This window comes from Lithobates pipiens, unplaced genomic scaffold, assembly GCF_037356315.1.
Source record: "Lithobates pipiens isolate NorthernLeopardFrog02 unplaced genomic scaffold, aLitPip1_a1.2 Scaffold_10, whole genome shotgun sequence".
NCBI lineage: Eukaryota > Metazoa > Chordata > Amphibia > Anura > Ranidae > Lithobates > Lithobates pipiens.
The window spans coordinates 18,261,605-18,281,305 of NW_027507686.1; positions in this window are offsets into that span (position 1 = coordinate 18,261,605).

Here is a 19,701-nt window from a genome sequence, read left to right on the forward strand (position 1 = left end):
GCCGAGACACATTTCGGCACTCATTTATGTAAAGGGGGGGAATTGTAAACGAATTGCCGCAATCTAGTCAGTGAAAAATAGATCCTGAGATCAGTCCGGACAGTCAAAGCGTTTGCTGATTCAACAGCGCCAACTTCAACTTCCGAACCAATTCCCCAACCATTAGTTATGTTATGATAGCGGTAATTTGCGTAATTAAGAGTAATTGAAAAAGTAGGTAATTAATTCAAAATTAAACCATGTGCCGGGGGTTGGAAACAAGCATCTGCCACGGGAAGAACCAGGCTACGCGTGCGTTTTCTCAGCTGCACGACGAAGCCAACGGAGCTCATTGCAGACCAGCTGCGTTCGTGTCATTGGCCAATCACAAGGTGCAAAACAGTGGAAGCCAAAGCCGCAGAAATCTACATCAGACTGAACTTTAATGCTTTGTTTTTCATGAAACATTTTCCATTTTTTTTTTATTTAATAGTGATTTTTATTAAGGTTTTTATATCATTCTTGGCAGAGGTACCCTGAGAGGTAATGTGGCCAAGTGCACAGACATGTTTAGGACATATTTAAATCTAATGCCGGTAACACACGGTCGGAATTTCGGCCATCAAAAGACCGATGAGAGCTTTTCATCTGAAAATGCGACCGTGTGTAGCCTCCATCGGAATTTAGCTGGCCAAATTCCCGCCAGCAAAAATTTGATCTCAATTTTCTCAATGGAAAAACTTTCTATCGGAAATTCCGATTGCGTGTATGCAATTCCGACGTGCAAAAACTCACGCATGCTCAGATTCAACTATGAGATGGAAGCTATTGACTACTGGGTATTGAACTTCCTTTTTCTAGTCCCATCATACGCGTTGTACATCACCACGTTCCTGGCGGTCGGAATTTGGTGTGACCGTGTGTATGCAAGACAGCTTGAGCGGAATTCCGTCGGAAATTCCGACGGGAAAACCATCAGAGATTTTTCCAACGAGAATTCCGATTGTGCGTACGCAGCATAAGAATAATGCCCTGTACACACGGTCGGAAATTCCAACGGAAAAAGTCCGATCGGATTATGTTGTCAGAAAAAATGTGTGGGCTATATCGGACTTTTTCCATCTGAAATTCTCAAAGGTTTGAGAGCTGGATCTCAAATTTTCCGACAACAAAATCCGATCGGACTTTTTCCGGTCGTCTGTAGAGAATTCCGACGGACAAAGTGCCACACATGCTCAGATTAAATTACGAGACCAAAGCTATTGGCTAGTAGCCTGAACGTAGTCCCGTCGTACGCCACAAACGTTTTCCGACAACTATGTCCGGCCGGGTGTATGAAAAACAAGTTTTGGCCAAAATCCGTCGGAAAAAATCAGACGGATTTTGTGGTCAGAATGTCTGACCGTGTGTACAGGGCATTAGAATGTAATATATTGCAGATTACTATTCCCTAGTTTGGGTAGATGCATTCTTTTTCTTCTTTCATGTTTTTCCCTTTATTTTCTCCTGGTGATCCTTCCAGTAATGCACTTCCTGTCCTAGGGTGACAATGTGTACTTTGTCTGTGAAGGCCTGATTGGTGGAGGTGTCGGAGCAAGCAATGATCTTCATTTAGTATACAAATGGGAAGTCTCTGGAGAACCCCCTGGAAGAGGACGCCCACGTCCTTTGGATCATGAGCTGGTCCTAGCCCTCTCCACACTTTTTTCTTCCCGTCATTCTGGTACAGATTAATCTTAGTTTCATCCATCCAAAGAATGCTTTTCCAGAACTGCTCTGGCTTTTTTAGATGTTTTTTTGGCAAAATCTAATCTGGCTTTTCTATTCTTCAGGCTTATGAATGGTTTGCACCTTGTGGTGAACCCTCTGTATTTGCCCTTGTAAAGTCTTCTCTTGATTGTAGACTTTGACAATGATACGCCCATCTCCTGGAGAGTGTCCTTCACTTGTTTGGATGTTTTCTTTACCATAGAGAGGATCCTGAGATCATCCACCACTGTTGTCTTCCGTGGACGTCCAGGCCTTTTTATGTTGCTGAGCTCCCCAGTGCGTTCCTCTTTCCTCAGAATGTACCAAACTGTTGATTTGGCCGCTCCTAATGTTGCATGATGTAGGTTCACAGCAATAGATTTCAAATGCAAATACCACACTTAGAATCAACTCCAGACCTTTTACCTGCTTAACTGATGAAGAAATAATGAAGGAGTAGCCCACACGCGGCCATAAAACCGCTTTTGAGTCAATCGTCCAATTACATTTGGACCCTTGAAAAAAAGAGGGGGTGGCTATTCTTAAGAGCTGTACTTCCTAAACTAGGCCTTCTCAACCTTTTAACCCTAGAGGAACCCCAAAAATAATTTTCAGGTCTCGAGGAACCCTTACTAAAACCAATTAATCAAGGGTCCATAGAAACAATGCCCCTTATACTGGTGGTCAATAGGAAGAATGTTCCCCTTAAAGTGGTGTTCAGAATGCCACCCTTAAAGACAGCTAAAACAATATTTGGTGCCATGTTGCTGGCTTTGCTAAGTGATGGTGAACCTTGAACTCTGTAGGCACCATCAAAAAAGGTGGTTCATCAGCCATAGCTCAAGGAACCCCTAGCAACCTCTGGAGGTACCCCAAGGTTCCACGGAACCCTGGTTGAGAATGGCTGCCCTAAACCCTTCCTCCAATTTGGTTGTACATACTCTCAAATTAAACCTGAGAGTCTGCTCTTTCAGCCCATATCCATTATATAACTATAGCTTGAATATGTTTTGGTAAATACCTGAAAAAATATAAAATTGTGCCTGTGTCCAAATATATATGGACCTAACTGTATGTGCAGTAACTTCCGCTCTACATGTTCCACCAGTATTCACAACTGCTGACCTTGGCTTTTTGAATGCTTTTAAAGTGGTTGTAAACCCTTACAAACCACTTTGACCTACAGGTAAGCCTAGATTAAGGCTTACCTGTAGGTCCAAGAAATATTTCCTAAACCTACACGGTTTAGGAGATATTTCCCCCGAAGACAGGCACCGCTGTCTACGGCGCATGCACCGTAGACAGCGGCGCGCAGGCGCACTGCGATGCATAGTAGTCCATTATGCTTTGCCTTTGCAGGGAATGAAAGAGGAAGTAAACCCATCAGGATTTACTTCCTCTTTAAGTGCAAAGGATGGATTTGGGGGTCTTATAGATATGCAGTATACCAGTGTTAATTTAGTCAACTAAAGCGACTAAAACATTTTAGTTCACTAAAATGACTAAAAACATTTTAGTCGACTAAATGAATACTATTTTAGTCGAGTAAAATACGACTAAAAGTAAAACAATTGGGATGACTAAAATACGACTAAGGCCGCGTACACACGGGCGGACTGTTCGCCCAACTTTGTTCGTCAAACAGTTTCGGCAAACAGTCCGCTCAAAATTAGCATGGACGGACATGGCCACACACGGCACTTTTTGAGCGGACTGTTTCAGCGAACTGTTTGCCAAACAGTTCGCTCAACTTTTGAAATGAACGGACTCGCCCACGTAAGGCGGAGGCAAATCCGCCCATTTCGAGCGCGTGTACAGGTAGGCGGGGCCCGCGAAGGAGACGTCGCGGGCTCCGCCGCCTGGAATGGACTTAAAGGGGAACCCCAACGCCGAAAAAAATCGGCGTGGGGTCCCCCCAAAGTCCACAACAGACCCTTGTCCGAGCACGCTACCCGGCCGGCCAGGAAAGGGGGGCGAGCGAGCGCGCCCCCCCCTCCTGAGCCGTACCAGGCCGCGTGCCCTCAACATGGGGGGGTGCCTTGGGGAAGGGGGGGCCGCGCGGCCCCCCCACCCCAAAGCACCTTGTCCCCATGTTGATGAGGACAAGGGCCTCTTCCCGACAACCCTGGCCGTTGGTTGTCGGGGTCTGCGGGCGGGGGGCTTATCGGAATCCGGGAGCCCCCTTTAAGAAGGGGGCCCCCGGATACCGGCCCCCCACCCTATGTGAATGAGTATGGGGTACAATGTACCCCTACCCATTCACCTGTAAAATAAAAGTACCCAAAAAAAAAAACACAACACACGAGAAAAAATATTTTATTGCACAGCTCCGGGGGTCTTCCGTCTTCGGGGGTCTTCTCGCCGGACTCCTCCGCTATCTTCGTGTAGCTCTTTTGCTAGCGGAGGAGTCCGGCTTTCTTCCTCCCCGCCGCCGGCCTCTTCTCTCGACTTCGGGGGTCTTGTCCCCCTCTTCGGTTCTTCTGCCGGGCCACCGCGCCTTCTTGTAGCTCTTTTGCAGGCGGTGGCCCGGTCTTCTGTCGCCGCTGCCTTCCGTTCTTCTGTCGCCGCCTTCGGTTCTTCTGCCGGGCCACCGCGCCTTCTTGTAGCTCTTTTACAGGCGGTGGCCCAGTCTTCTGTCGCCGCTGTCGCTGTCGCCGTCGCCGCCTTCCGTTCTTCTTCTTCTTCTTGTTCTTCTTCTTCTTCTCCAGGAGATGTTGACACGTCGCTCTCTCCGGCCGGAATGCCAGAGCCGCGCTGTGCGGTCACTTATATAGTGACAATGGGGCGGTGTCACATGGTATATGTCACATGGGTTGGTCACATGGGTTGATGTCACATGGGAACTATGACATCGTAAGGGGGCGGGGTCACCATGTGACCAACCCATGTGACATATACCATGTGACACCGCCCCATTGTCACTATATAAGTGACCGCACAGCGCGGCTCTGGCATTCCGGCCGGAGAGAGCGACGTGTCAACATCTCCTGGAGAAGAAGAAGAAGAACAAGAAGAAGAACAAGAACGGAAGGCGGCGACGGCGACAGCCGCGACAGAAGACCGGGCCACCGCCTGTAAAAGAGCTACAAGAAGGCGCGGTGGCCCGGCAGAAGAACCGAAGGCGGCGACAGAAGAACGGAAGGCAGCGGCGACAGAAGACCGGGCCACCGCCTGCAAAAGAGCTACAAGAAGGCGCGGTGGCCCGGCAGAAGAACCGAAGAGGGGGACAAGACCCCCGAAGTCGGGAGAAGAGGCCGGCGGCGGGGAGGAAGAAAGCCGGACTCCTCCGCTAGCAAAAGAGCTACACGAAGATAGCGGAGGAGTCCGGCGAGAAGACCCCCGAAGACGGAAGACCCCCGGAGCTGTGCAATAAAATATTTTTTCCCTGTGTTGTGTTTTTTTTTGTACTTTATTTCACAGGTGAATGGGTAGGGGTACATTGTACCCCATACTCATTCACATAGGGTGGGGGGCCGGTATCTGGGGGCCCCCTTCTTAAAGGGGGCTCCCGGATTCCGATAAGCCCCCCGCCCGCAGACCCCGACAACCAACGGCCAGGGTTGTCGGGAAGAGGCTCTTGTCCTCATCAACATGGGGACAAGGTGCTTTGGGGTGGGGGGGCCGCGCGGCCCCCCCTTCCCCAAGGCACCCCCCATGTTGAGGGCACGCGGCCTGGTACGGCTCAGGAGGGGGGGCGCGCTCGCTCGCCCCCTTTCCTGGCCGGCCGGGTAGCGTGCTCGGACAAGGGTCTGTTGTGGACTTTGGGGGAACCCCCACGCCGATTTTTTTTGGCGTTGGGGTTCCCCTTTAAGCCCATTCCAGGCGGCGGAGCCCGCGACGTCTCCGTCGCGGGCCCCGCCTACCTTCACACGCGCTCGAAATGAGCAGACTTTCCTCCGAGCGGGAACAGTTTGCTCATTTCGAAAGTAGCCTACACACGGGCGGACTGTTCGCTCAAACACAGTTTCAGCGGACAGTTTTTCGGAATTTCCGAAAGACTTTGTCCGTCAAACTGTCCGCTGAAACTGTCCGCTGAAAGCCCACACACGAGCGGACTGTCCGCCCAAACACTGTTCAGCGGACAAGGTTGGGCGAACAGTCCGCCCGTGTGTACGCGGCCTAAAACTAAAAGCCATTTTAGTCAAAAGACTAAAAAGAGACTAAAACTAAAATGCCATTTTAGTCAAAAGACTATGACTACAACTAAATTGCAATTACTGAAATGTACTGGAGATTTTAGTAGACTAAATATGACTAAAACTAAAACAATTGCAGAAGACTAAAATGGGACTAAAACTAAAATGCCATTTTAGTCCTAAGACTAAAATTAACACTGCAGTATACATATTGATGGTAAAATAAAATCCCAATAAGCGTATATTGATTGGTTTGTGCAAAAGTCTACAAACTATGGGATATTTTTTTTTTTTTTTCTTTACTAGTAATGGCACCGATCAGAGACTTTTAGTGGGACTGCAATATTGCGGAGGGCGGATAGGACACCTAACTGACACTTTTAGGGCACCAGTGACACTAAAAATATGCACAGTCACTGTACTAATGACATTGGCTGGGAAGGGGTTAACATCAGGGGCGATCAAAGGGTAAAATGTGTTCCTGGCCTGTGCTTGTGTACTGAGGGGGAGGTGCTTTTACTAAGGGAAGGTATTGACCGATGTCCCTGCTTTGCAGGAACACAGGATCAATGCCTTGCCCACTGACAGAACGGCAATCTGCCTTGTTTACATAGATTGCCGTTCTGCCTGTGTACTGTGCAATCGGCAGGTAGGGTCAAAGGGCTAAATGTGTGCCTAGGCTGTGCTTACTCGCTGTGGGGGAGGTGCTTTGACTAAGGAAAGGCAAAGATCTGTGTGCCTGCTTAGCAGGAACACAGGATCAGAACATTCCCCTCTCACAGAGCGGCGGATCGGCCTTGTTTACATAGGCAGACCGCCGCTCTGCCTTTCTCCCGAATGATCGGCAGATTCCTGCGGACATCGTGTCTGCTGGATAGGATTGCCACCTTTTCTTCAAGCCAGACCCGAAAACTTTAGTGGCCTAGGACACCTTTGGGCATAGCTCCCAACTGTCCCTGATTCTCATTCAGTACAAGGTTTCGCTTTCCTCCTCATTTGTCCCTCATTTTGGTCTGATCTATATAGTTGTATATAAAATACACTATTTATCTTTCGAAAAGTGTTTCCCGGTGTTAAACCTTTCATCCAATTGCTAAATTGCTGCTTTTGTAAATTTCAGAAGCCAATATAAAGGAATAATAGTGGTAAAAAAAAATCACTTGTGGGTTTAACTAATAATGGTTTAGTATAATTCTCCTTTAAGGGGGTGTGGCAGGGGGCGTGTCCTATGCCTGCATACTTTTGCTTATAGGTGTCCCTTGCTCCCATGTCACAAAAGTTGGGAGATATGCCTTTGGGTGCCCCAAGGAGAGTGGTATTGTGGTGCGCATAGCGTGTCGCACCGAACAGTGGGTGTGGCCAAATTGCTCTTGCTGACATTGTCACCCCTGCCCCCCTTGTGATGCCGAACCTGCCCCCAGACAGCCACCCGCAGCTCCCGGACAGCATTTGTGTGGGACCATCATGGTTACTTGGGGAGCCGCAGCCCGGTCTGAATAATGTTTCTGGTTTTCAGTCTGCCTGAAACCCAGACACAAGTTTCAAAACCAGGACTGTCTGGGTGAATCCCCGGACAAGTGGCAACCCTACCGCTGGACCCACCGATTGGCTTCCGCTGTGTCCAATCATAGCAGTCTGGGTGAATCCCCAGACAGGTGGCAACCCTACCGCCGGACCCACCAATTGGTGTCCAATCATAGCAGGAGCGGGTCACAGCCTAGGCCAGTGATAGTGAACCTTGGTGCCCCAGATGTTTTGAAACTACATTTCCCATGATGCTCAACTACACTGCAGAGTGAGTGAGCATCATGGGAAATGTAGTTCCAAAACATCTGGGGTGCCAAGGTTTGCCATGACTGGCCTAGGCACACTTCTAACCCTTTGATCGCCCCCGATGTTAACCCCTTCCCAGCCTGTGTCATTACTACAGTGACAGTGCATATTTTTAGCACTGATCACTGTATTAGTGTCACTGGCCCCCTAAAAGTGCTAAAAGTGTCAGTTAGGTGTCCGATTTTGTCCGCTGCAATATCACAGAACCACTAAAAGTCACTGATCACCGCCATTACGAGTAAAGAAAAAATAAAAAATAAAAACATCCCATAGTTTGTAGACTTTTGCTCAAACAAATCAATATACGCTTTATTGGGATTTTTATTACCAACAATATGTACACTGCATATCTATAATGACCCCAAATCCCGGACAGCAACAAATTTGTTTGTGACCATCATGGTTACTTGGGGAGCCACAGCCCCGGTCTGAATTATGTGTCCGGGTTTCAGTATGCCTGAAACCCGTACTCAAGATTCAAAACCCCCGGACTGTCTGGGTGAATCCTGGACAGGTGGCAACCCTCACGCCGGACCCACCGATTGGCTCCCGCTGTGTCCAATCAGCCACCGGCGGCATGTCTGCACACGCACGCACCCCGGCCCCGGAAGTGTCAGCTCACGTAATAGTTACGTGATCTGGCGCAGAGCGGCTGCCCTGCCGCAGTATATCTACGGTGGGTGGTCACTAAGCGGTTAAAAAAAACTGTCTCCTACATTTTTTTTTCTAGCTGGCTCCTTTATCAAAGCGGATTTGTCAAACTTGGGCCCATGTGTGCACAACCCCCCCCCCCCCCCCCGATACATCGCCCACAGCTGAACAAAATGGCTGACCTATCGCTCGCTGTCTACTATCTCTTTAAAAGCTTAGTGGCTTATTCCCCCCCCCCCCCCGTCTCATCATCCAGCCTTCAGTTATAAATGTCTCGGGGTGTATAAATAAGAGAGATATACATTCACTGCGCGCAGGCGGGGGCCGCCTTGACACCTCCAGACTGTATTTGTAATGTGAATTTGTGGAGCTAGACAAGCGCGGCCGCCTCAGGGGAGCGCAGGAAGATTTCTTGTATTTTTTTTTTTTTTTTTTTTGCGGGTAAGACACACAACAGCTCCTCCGCCGCTCGCCTCTGGACCGCCAGGCCCCCCCCCCCCCTTTTTTTTTTATTTTTTTTTATTTTTATTTTTTTTTGGTATTCAGATCTGAGATGCCGTATATATATCTCAGCGCACGCACACGTGCCAAAACAGCCTGCTTTCTCCGGGACACTGAGATATTCAATAAAAAGCTTTTAAAGGCATATTTTTAAACTTGTAACAGGAAAGCTTTTCTGTGTTAAGACAATAATTCTTTTAACAGCATTGATCAAAATGTCATTCTTTTATGAGTGTACAATACCTTTTAATGGCATACAACAAGCCATTAAGGTTATACACCTCCGTAGCGAGCGCTGCTTCCTGGAAAAATGGGTACGGCGGCCAAATTAGAGGGAATATTTAGATGCTCTTAATAGGTTAAGCCGCTATTCCAGCTGTAACTCATTCCGAGCCTCACAGAAGTAAATTAGATTTGGGGGATGGTGGGGGGAGGGGAGGTTTAAAAATAAATTAATAAAAGAAAAAAAAAAAGGAGAGAAAAAAAAAAAGAGAGAGAGAGAGAGAGAGAAGGAGACGGTTGCCGGTACTGGCTGAGGTCAGCTTCCCCGAGGCTGTGCTTTTTAAAAAGCCTCGTCGCAAATTGACATTTTTTTTTATTTTTTTACCCACTCGAAAAACCTAGAAAAATAAAAAATACTGTTCTGTAGGTGGAAAGACGGGCTGTTCTGGGAACGGGGAATAGAGAGATTATAAAATTCATACTCAGGACTTGACCCCCCCGTCTTCCTCCTTCTGGTCAACGCAGAGAGAAAAAAACGTTCCTCTAAAAGCATGGATTCATCTTTATTTTATTTACTTATTTCACTACAATGTATCAATATATATATATTCTATACTTATAACTCTGCAGCGCTTTACCTCTGCCCTGAAAGACGTTCTCTGTTGTCTCTACCGCGCGAGATCTACACCTGAGCGGTCTAGAGGCAATTAAAGAGTAACTCCACCTTTGTGGAGAAAATAAAACATTCCCCTCTGGGTGATCTCTGTACATTGCAGGGATTATTTTTTTTTTTTTACTTCAAGTGGTTGTAGCGGGATGATGCAGCTGGCTCTCCTGTTCCACCAGAAGACTTAAGCTACTAGCTGGCACATCCGTCGGCTAGTCAGAGACCCATACAAAGCCGGGGGCGGCCTTGAAGGGTTCTCTGCTGAAGTGATAGCATGACCCCAGATCCCTCCATAAAGGGACTAATAGACCCTTTTTTCTCCATAAAGGAAAATATAGCCCCCATATTTCTCCATAAAGGGACTTATAAACCCCAAATCTCTCCATAAAGGGGACTTTTAGTCCCCAGATTCCACCATAAAGGGACTTATAGACCCTAGATCCCTCCATAAAGGGGCTTATAGACCCTAGATAAATCCATAAAGGGACTTTTAGACCCCAGATCCCTCCATAAAGGGACTTATTGACCCCAGATCCCACCATAAAGGGACTTATAAACCCTAGATCCCTCCATAAAGGGGCTTATAGAACCCAGATCCCTCCATAAAGGGACTTATAGGCCCCGGATACCTCCATAAAAAGACTTATAGACCCTAGATCCCTCCATAAAAGGATTTATAGACCCAAGATCCCTCCCTAAAGGGACTTATAGACCCTAGATCCCTCCATAAAGGAACTTGTAGACCCCAGATCCCTCCCTAAAGGGACGTATAGACCCTAGATCCCTCCATAAAGGGACTTATAGACCCCACATCCCTCCATAAGGGGAATTTTAGACCCCAAATCCCATCATAAAGGGACTTATAGACTCCACATCCCTCCATAAAGGGACTTATAGACCCTAGATCCCTCCATAAAGGGACTTATGGACCCTAGATCCCTCCATCAAGGGACTTATAGACCCCAGATCCCTCCCTAAAGGGACCTATAGACACTAGATCCCTCCATAAAAGGATGTTTAGACCCCAGAACCCTCCCTACAGAGACTTATAAAGCCTAGATCCCTCAATCAAGGGACTTATAGACCCCAGATCCCTCCCTAAAGGGACCTATAGACCCTAGATCCCTCCATAAAAGGATGTTTAGACCCCAGATCCCTCCCTAAAGGGACTTATAGACCCTAGATCCCTCCATAAAGGGACTTATAGACCCCAGATCCCTCCCTAAAGGGACTTATAGACCCCAGATCCCTCCCTAAAGGGACTTATAGACCCCAGATCCCTCCATAAGGGGACTTATAGACTCCAAATCCTCCCCACAAATGTGCCTATTTTCGTCACAAAGAATGTTTACATTGCTTGTGACAGCAATAAAAATTAAAAAAACAAAACAGTATTACAGCAACAGTGTAAAAATAAAATAAATTAATAATGAAAAAAAAAAAAACACATTAAAGTGCCCCCGTTCCAGCAAAGGTGGGCAGGCTTTTTTCCTGCATTGTACCCCTCGCCTTTAATGGAATAAAGTTGTATCTGGACCTCTTAGCAGTGGTATGGCGCTTACATTTCAACCCTTCTTGCAGGCTGCACTGATGGACACTGATATGCACCCCTGATAGGCGGCACTGATGAGCACTGATAGACGGCACTGATAGGTGGCACTGATGCTCATGATTATGCATGTCCCCTATCAGGATTGCTGGTTACCGGCTCTCCTCTCCTCAGGCTGTAACAGGAAAGTGAGGAAAAGAACTGCCAATAACCAGCAATTCCGTTCACACCGTGATCAGCTGTGATTGGACACTGACACTCATGTAGGTCTGCAGAGGGCCCTGAGTCCTGCATGAAATTCTTGCAAAAGTACCATCCACTTCCACAAATAAATGAAAAAAAAGAAGAATATCCACCCAGCCTTCATCTTGTTTTTTTTTTTCCTCCTCGCTCCAAGTTGGGAGGATTTGAAGTCAGCGTTTCAGGGTTTAAAGCGGAGTTCCACCCTGAATTTTTTTTTTACATTATCAGGAACCTTTAAACCTATAAAGAAATTTGAGGGATTTTTTTTTCTATACTCACCAGAAACGCCTTGTTGCTATGTAGTGCTCCTAATCTTCCACTTCCGGGTCCGCGGCGCTCCTCGTCACTTCCTCCCTCGCCTGTGCTCCGGGGGGAAATGTGAGTCTTTATTTCCCACGAGTCCATGGGCAGTACTGTGTGCAAAAATCGCATTATTTCCCCGACAGGAAACGATGCGATTTAGGGCTGATGAAAGATATGTTTATCTACGTTGCCAAAACAACGGGGCGGTTCCTTCCTCCGTCGCCGCCCGTTGTTATGGCAACTTTAGCAACAATTGGCGAGCTACGGCCGCCAGAGAATTGCGCATGCGCGAGATCGAGGGGTGTGTACTGGTTACCCAGCCTGCAACTCTACGTCCCTATTTCCCGGAAGAGATGTGGATTGGTCTTCACATGCCCACAATGATCATGGCAACGGCCAGAAGAAGAATTACAAAGTTGTGAGTATTAAAAATATATATTCTTTTTAACCACTTGCTGACCGCGGCACACCGATATACGTCGGCACAATGGCAGCGGTGGACAAACGGGCGTACCTGTACGTCCCCTTTCATTGGCAGGGTTAGCGCATGCGCACGCATACGGCATGACTGTGCCTGCGGGACCCGTGGACTCGATGTCCGCCGGTCTCCCGGCGATCGTGTCACGGAGCCGCAGAACGGGGAAGTGCCTATGTAAACAAGGCATTTCCCTGTTCTTCCTAGTGACGTGGCAGAGATCACCACTCCCTGGGAACGGTGATCACTGTCATGTGAGTTGTAGCCCACCCCCCCCCCCCCACAGTTAGAATCACTTCCTAGGACACACTTAACCCCTTCATTGCCCCCCCCCCTAGTGGTTAACCCTTTCCCTGCCAGTGTCATTTACACAGTAATCAGTGCATTTTTTATAGCACTGATCACTGTATAAATGACAATGGTCCCAAAAAAGTGTCCGATGTGTCCGCCATAATGTTGCAGTCACGATAAAAATCGCTTATCGCCGCCATTACTGATAAAAAAAAGAGAATAATAAAAATGCCATAAAACTATCCCCTATTTTGTAGACGCTATAACTTTTGCGCAAACCAATCAATATACGCGTATTGCAATTTTTTTTACCAAAAATATGTAGAAGAATATGTATCGTGAGGGAAAAAATTTTTTTTTTTTATATATATATTTTTGGGGGGATATTTATTATAGCAAAAGGTAAAAAAAATTTTTTTCTAATTTTATAGCAAAAAATAAAAAAAAAATGCTTTTTTTTTTCACATTTTATAGCAAAAAGTAAAAAATTATTGCTTTTTTTCAAATTTTATAGCAAAAAGTGAAAAAATATAGCTTTTTTTTCAAATTTTATAGCAAAAAGTTAAAAAAATATTGCTTTTTTTAAAATGTTATAGCAAAAAGTTAAAAAATATTGCTTTTTTTCAAATTTTATAGCAAAAAGTAAAAAATATTGCTTTTTTAAAAAAATTTTATAGCAAAAAGTAAAAAATTATTGCTTTTTTTCAAATTTTATAGCAAAAAGTAAAAAATATTGCTTTTTTAAAAAAATTTTATAGCAAAAAGTAAAAAATTATTGCTCTTTTTCAAATTTTATAGCAAAAAGTGAAAAAATATAGCTTTTTTTCAAATTTTATAGCAAAAAGTAAAAAAAATTGCTTTTTTTTTCAAATTTTATAGCAAAAAGTAAAAAAGTATTGCTTTTTTTTTCAAATTTTATAGCACTAAGTAAAAAAAAATTGAAATTTTATAGCAAAAAGTTGAAAAATTTTTTTTTTTTCAAATTTTATAGCAAAAAATTGTCGTTTTTTTTGTTTATAGCGCAAAAACTAAAAATTACAGAGGTGATCAAATACCACCAAAAGAAAGCTCTATTTATGGGGAAAAAAGGACGTCAATTTTGTTTGGGTGCAACGTCGCATGACCACGCAATTGTCAGTTAAAGTGCAGAATTGCAAAAAGTGCTCTGGTCAGGAAGGAGGGGTAAAATCTTCCGGGGCTGAAGCGGTTAATACTAATAATGCATTATGCTCGTATAAAAAAATAAAATAAAAAGTGTCGCCGGAACTCTGAAGAGGCCTCATAATGCAGCAGCCCCCCCCCCCCCCCCCAAGAGCCGAGAGATATCAAAGATTTCTCCGGCCTCAGCCAGAAGATTCAATTACGGCTGTGAAATGAATTTGGATTTCGGGTTCCTGCACTATAATGCGAGCGGCGCGAGGAGCCGTCGCTGCGCCAGCGCCAATTTCCAGACACGTCGCACCCCTGGTTCGCTTAGAGTGGCTCTCGGTAATTGCTGCAGGACGCGCTCTCCTGAATGATAATTGCCAGCCCATTGCGCTTGCCTCTCTTTGTGAGAAATTCTGGGCGTGCGGGAGGATATTCCAAATAACAGGCCATTTCAGCACCTCGCCGCCGCGGCACACTTCAATCTCTCGCATGTGTAATGAAACGGAGACAGATACAAAGCCGTAAACCTCCCTGCTAAACCCCCCCCCCCATCCCCCCCATCGCCACCCGCCACACACAAAAAAAAGAGGAAAACAAGAGAGAGAAAAAAAAAATAACGTATTCCTCGCCACTCAGATGTAAATGGAAGAAATGCATCACAATTTATACTGTCACCAGAAACTCTCAGAGCAGCGGGGAATATAAATGACAACGTTAACTGCTTGGGACTGCTTAAAAATAATCATTCTGGGAGGCCGAATCTAATCAGCCCAGCCTGCGGTTTTTCAAGCACTTGACCGGTGCCGAGGCGTCGGCGTGGTCACCCCCCGGATTTGATGAAGATTACATATTACGCGAGCGAAATGAATATGTACGACGCGCAAAAAGAAAAACAGAATTAGATGGCCCGGTCCGGCCACTTTAACCACTTGCCCACCAGGCACGAACACCCTGATTCGCCCCCCCCCCCCCGCGCGCGCGCCCAAACCGTGTTCCAGCTTTCAGCGCTGTCGCACTTTGAATGACAACTGCGCGGTCATGCAACGCTGTACCCAAATTACATTTTTTATCATTTTTTCCCCCCCCCACAAATAGAGCTTTTTCTTTTGGTGGTATTTGATCGCCTCTGCGGTTTTTATTTCTTGCGCTATAAACAAAAGAACAGGCACAAGTTTGAAAAAAAATAAAAAACACAATATTTTTTACTTTTTGCTATAATAAATATCCTTTTTTTTTTTTTAAACACATTTTTTCCTCAGTTTAGGCCGATATGTTTTCTTCTGCATATTTAAAAAAAAATCGCAATAAGCGTATATTAATTGGTTTGTTATAGCGTCTACAAAATAGGGGATAGATTTATAGCATTTTTATTTATTTATTTATTTATTTATTTTTACTAGTAACGGCAGCGATCTGCGATTTTTATCGTGACTGCGATATTGCGGCGGACATATCGGACACTTTTGACACATTTTTGGGACTATTCACATTTATACAGCGATCCGTGCTATGAACAAGCGTTGATTGCTGACTGACAGGGAAGGGGTTAACACTAGGGGGTGATCGAGGGGTTAAATGTGTGTCCTGGGAGTGATTCTAACTGTGGGGGGAGGTGACTAACTGGGGGAGGTACAAGGGACACACCATCAGTTTTTTTTTAGTTTTTTTATTTAACCACTTCAATACCGGGCAACTTACGCCCCTTCCTGCCCAGGACGATCGCACTTTGAATGACAATTGCGCGGTCATGCAACACTGTACCCAAAGTAAATTGACGTCCTTCTTTTCCCACAAATAGAGCTTTCTTTTGGTGGCATTTGATCACCTCTGTGGTTTTTATTTTTTGCTAAACAAAAAAAAAAAAGACCAAAATTTTTGAAAAAAATTTTTTTTTTTAGTTTCTTATGTAAAATTTTGTTTTCCCCTTCTCTGACGGGCACTGATGAGGCAGCACTGATAAAGTGGCACTGATGGACACAGATGAGGAGGCACTGATATTTACAATTGATGGGCACTGATAGGCGGCACTGATGGGCACCAATAGGCGCCACTGATATGCAGCACTAATGGGCACTGACAGGCGGTACTGATGGGCACTAACAGGCAGCACTGATGGGCACTGACAGGCGGCTGTGAGGGGCACTGACAGGAGGCACTGATAGGCGGTACTGATTGGTACTGACAGGTGGCACTGATGGGCAGCAGTGATGATTACGTACTGATATGTACTGACAGGTGTTATCGGCTCTCCCTGTCAGCGAAAACCAAGGAATGCCGTTTACCGGCACTTCCTGGTTCACGCGATGATCAGCTGTGATTGGCCACAGCTGATCACGTGTAGGGATGAGCTCGGTGTTCGACTCGAACGCATGTTCGAGTCGAACATCGGCCGTTCGTCTATTCGGCGAATTCAGAACTTTGTGGACCGTTCACACCAAATTGGTGTGGCACGACTGGCCCACAATGCACTACACCATTGTAGTGCATTGCTGGCTCATGATTGGCCAAGCATACACTGTGACCCCGCATGCTTGGCCAATCAAAGTGTCGGCAGCGAGGAGAGCCATAATTGGCCACAGGCAGGATGCCTGTGGCCAATTATAGCTCAGGGGGTTTAGCACACGCCCCTAGATAGGCAGGGACAGTGTGTTCTTTTCTCAGGCATCTTAAAGTTAAAGTGGGTGTTGTGTGCCTCCAGCACAGTATACACCTGTATCTACACTTTATTGCTGGTGTTCTCCAATACAGGCATCTGCAGGAGTTAGTGGGTGTTGTGTGCCTCCAGCACAGTATACACCTGAAGATACCCCTTATTGCTGGTTTTCTTTAATACAGGCATCTGCAGGAGTTAGTGGGTGTTGTGTGCCTCCAGCACAGTATACACCTGTATCTACCCTTTATTGCTGGTGTTCTCTAATATATGCATCTGCAGGAGTTAAAGTGGGTGTTGTGTGGCTCCAGCACAGTATACACCTGAAGATACTCCTTATTGCTGGTGTTGTCTGTTGCATATCTTGCATATTAGCCTTTAAAATTATCACTTTTGATTTCGAATGTTCGAGTCCCATAGACTTTAATAGGGTTCTAAAGTTCGTACGAATTTTAGGTCCGTTCGAAGGTTCTGGTGCGAACCGAACCAGGGGGTGTTCGGCTCATCCCTAATCACGTGGTAAGAAGCCTCCGACAGAGGCGTCTTATCACGATAGGAGATGCGGGGTGTCAGACTGACACGTCACACTTGCAATCGCTGCGATGCTCGCCCCCACGGGCGCGCGCCGGCATGTTATCCTGCTGGACGTCATGTAACGCCCAGTCAGGATAACAGAACCACTTCCTGGACATCATTGTGCATACGGCGGGCGGGAAATGGTTAACCCTTTAACCACAAAAGCATTTGACACAGTTCCCCATAAACATTTTCTGCACAAAGTAAAGTCCGTTGGCATGGACCATAGGGTGAGTACATGGATTGAAAACTGGCTACAAAGGCGAGTGGACTTGTGTGGACTTGAGTCTTTTTTCGACCTCACCTACTATGTAACTATGTAACTTCCGGACCGTCCGCTGTCGATATACGTTGGTCCTTTGAGGTTAAATTCCCTTGTTATGGCTGCACATAGCTGCCATAACTCCGGTATTTTTTTGCAATAGCGGGTGGTCCGCTCTAAGATAAAAGTGATCTCCGTGGCGGATTTGCCACAAGATCACTTGTATCTGTGATGGGAGAGGTAGCCTACCCCCCCTGCCACGCCCTGGACATATCCGCAGCTTACCGGATCCGTCAGTAGCAGCGCAGATGATCCGATCCTCTCCCCTGATAGGCAGGAAGTTTAGTGAGGGAATGATGGCCCCCCACTCACACTGAAGTGGTTTTCAGGTGCTTTAGCGCTAGAAATAGCCCCTTAAAAGGGTCTGAAAACTGCCCCCATTCATTGCAGTGTGTCTTTTCACACCGGGGCGGTGAACTCGCGGGACGTTATGAAAAGTCCTGCAAGCGGCATCTTTTGGGGCAGGTTGGGAGCTCTGTAAATAGCGCTCCCAAAGTGAATTGCAACTGAAATTTTTCCCCTTTTAAGGTAAAAAGCGCCCGCTAGTGGCTGAAAAGCACCGCTAAAACAGCGCTAAAGCACAGCAAAAACAAGCAGTGCTTTAGCGCTAACAGCGCAGGTGCTCAGTGTCAAAGGGGTCTTAGGCTTACCTGTAGTAGGTACTGTAAATATCTCCTAAACGGTGCACCGTTTTTTTACTATATACATCTTGCTTGGCGCTTGCAGTTCACCCAGCTGTGTTATTCCATGTACACACGACCGGTTTTCCCCTCAGAATAAACTCTGAAGGTTTTTCCGATGGAAATCCGCTGAAGCTGTCTTGCGTACACACAATCACACCAAATTCCAACCATCTAGAACGCGGTGACGTACAACACGTACGACGGGACTAGAAAAAGGAAGTTCAATAGCCAGTAGCCAATAGCTTCCGTCTCGTACTTGCTTCCGAGTATGCGTCGTTTTTGATACGTCGGAACAGCATACAGACGAACGGTTTTCCCGGTAGGAATTGGAACATGTTCTATTTCTAGGTCCGTCAAAATACTCTACGTAAAAAGTCCGATGGGGCCCACACACGGTTGGAATATACGATGAAAAGCTCCCGTCTGACTTTTTCTGTCGGAAATTACGCTCTTGTGTACGAGGCATTAGAAAGGCGAATGAATTAGCCTTGTTAACACTGAAGCGGCTCTCTGCCAATCAGGTGCTCGGGTCTGTTACCCATCACCTGATTGGCTAAAATGACAGGCGCTGTGATTGGAACGCCTATCAGGCGTCCAATCATAAGAGAGGATGGGAGAAGACATCAAGGACATGGAGGAGCATGGAGGACACCTCTCGCCGCCCGCCGCAGTAACCCGCTCCCACCAAGACAGGGTAAGTGCCAGGCAGACTGTGGGTGGGGGGGGGGGGCGGCACAGGGGCAGCATTTGATGGGCACAGTGGGAGCATTTGATGGGCACCGTGAAGCTACAATTGATGAGTTTTTTTTCCGAATTTTTCAGTTTGTTTGCGCCCCCCCTCAAAAAAATTTGAGCTGCCACTGGTGGCCACACAAAATATTGACACTTTGGGCCCAATTTGGACATTTTCACTTAGGGGTGTACTCACTTTTGTTGCCAGTGGTTTAGACATTAATGGCTGTGTGTTGAGTTATTTTGAGAGGACAGCAAATTGACACTGTTATACAAGCTGTACACTCACTACTTTACATTGTAGACAAGTGTAATTTCTTCAGTGTTGTCACATGAAAAGATAGAAGAAAAGATTTACAAAATTGTGAGGGGTGTACTTACTTTTGTGAGATATTGTATATACTGTCAGGAGTTTTATAATGCATACAGGTAAGTGTGTGTGTGTGTGATTGTGTTTTCTGTATATCAAGCTTTTCCGGGTTGTTACAATGTAAAACTTTTATAGCACATCCTGTTCAGTGCTGAGGGTCACCGTACTGGTGCAATACTTCAGAATAGAGTGTAAGCTCTGATGGGCGAGATGCTGACTCGGTTCATGTAAACAATTTGTCACCTTCTGTATTTGCTTAGTTGCCATGATGTACAATGTTATGCAATCTTCTGAATAAAAGGTAATACGTATTGTGTGTTCATTTCTTTCAGTACCAAGGACAGTAGAGTGGTTTTATTACAGCAGCAGACGCGTCATACCGCCAAGGATTCTCCTTCACTTCCTGTGAGGTGAGGGAGCGTTACACAATACACACACCAAGAGCAACCTGACAGATTTTCTGACCCTCTCTTACTCTGTCTAAAAAAATTATAAATAAAAAACAAAGTACAAGAAGAGTTTGGGCCGGAGCTCCACTTTAGAGCCCAACAGGAATAAAAAATAAAAAAAATCCTCCCTTGCTTGTTTAGGCCAGAGGTCTCCAAACTGTGGCCCTGGGG